Source organism: Trachemys scripta, chromosome 13 (genome assembly GCF_013100865.1).
Source record: "Trachemys scripta elegans isolate TJP31775 chromosome 13, CAS_Tse_1.0, whole genome shotgun sequence".
NCBI classification, from domain to species: Eukaryota; Metazoa; Chordata; order Testudines; family Emydidae; genus Trachemys; species Trachemys scripta.
Window position 1 is genome coordinate 136,400 of NC_048310.1, and position 1,118 is coordinate 137,517.

Below are 1,118 nucleotides of genomic sequence, written 5' to 3' on the forward strand. Positions count from 1 at the left end.
TTACGGCAGAGCTCCCGTCGCACGGTTTCCTAGTAACCGCCGCGGACGGGCCGCGCGGAGATGGGGCGCTCGCTGCGCAGCGCCCCGCCCTGCGTGGTTGCTAGGAGAACGGGGCGGACGTGAACGACTCAACCCCCGGCCCTGCCTCAGAGGCCTGGGGTTTGGCCTGCAAGGCCCAGCGCGGCCTGTCGGGCGGACCGCAGGGGCGGCAACGCCGGGCGTGATCTGCCCCTCGGCCTGACCCCCGCCCTCGCCCTGTCCCCGCCACGGGATCTGCCGCTACTGCCCCACAGCGAGAGCCGCGTCTCCTCTGCCCCTCTGCCCCGGGTGTGACCCCTGGTCTTCCGCCCCAGCGCGATCCCCCCTCCTGCCCCTCTATCCCCCCTCCTGCCCCTCTGCCCCTGGGTGTGACCCCTGGTCTTCCTCCCAGCGCGATCCCCCCTCCTGCCCATCTGCCCCGGGTGTGACCCCTGGTCTTCCGCCCCAGGGCGATCCCCCTCCTGCCCCTCTATCCCCCCTCCTGCCCCTCTGCCCCTGGGTGTGACCCCTGGTCTTCCGCCCCAGGGCGATCCCCCCTCCTGCCCCTCTATCCCTCGGTGTGACCCCTGGTTTTCCGCCCCAGGGCTATCCCCCCTCCTTCCCCTCTATCCCTCGGTGTGACCCCTGGTCTTCCTCCCCAGGGCAATTCCCCCTCCTGCCCCTCTATCCCTCGGTGCGACCCCTGGTCTTCCTCCCCAGGGCAATTCCCCCTCCTGCCCATCTGCCCCTGGGTGTGACCCCTGGTCTTCCGCCCCAGGGCTATCCCCCCTCCTGCCCCTCTATCCCTCGGTGTGACCCCTGGTCTTCCGTCCCAGGGCAATCCCCCCTCCTGCCCCTCTATCCCCCCTCCTGCCCCTCTACCCTCGGTGCGACCCCCCGCCATCTTTCCCTTCAGGGCGATCCCCCCTCCTGCCCCTCTATCCTTCGGTGCGCCCCCCCCCTTTCCCTTCAGGGTGATCCCCCCTCCTGCCCCTCTGTCCCTCGGTGTGACCCCTGGTCTTCCATCCCAGGGCGATCCCCCGTCCTGTCCCTCTATCCCTCAGTGCGACCCCTGGTCTTCCTCCCAGGGCAATCCCCCC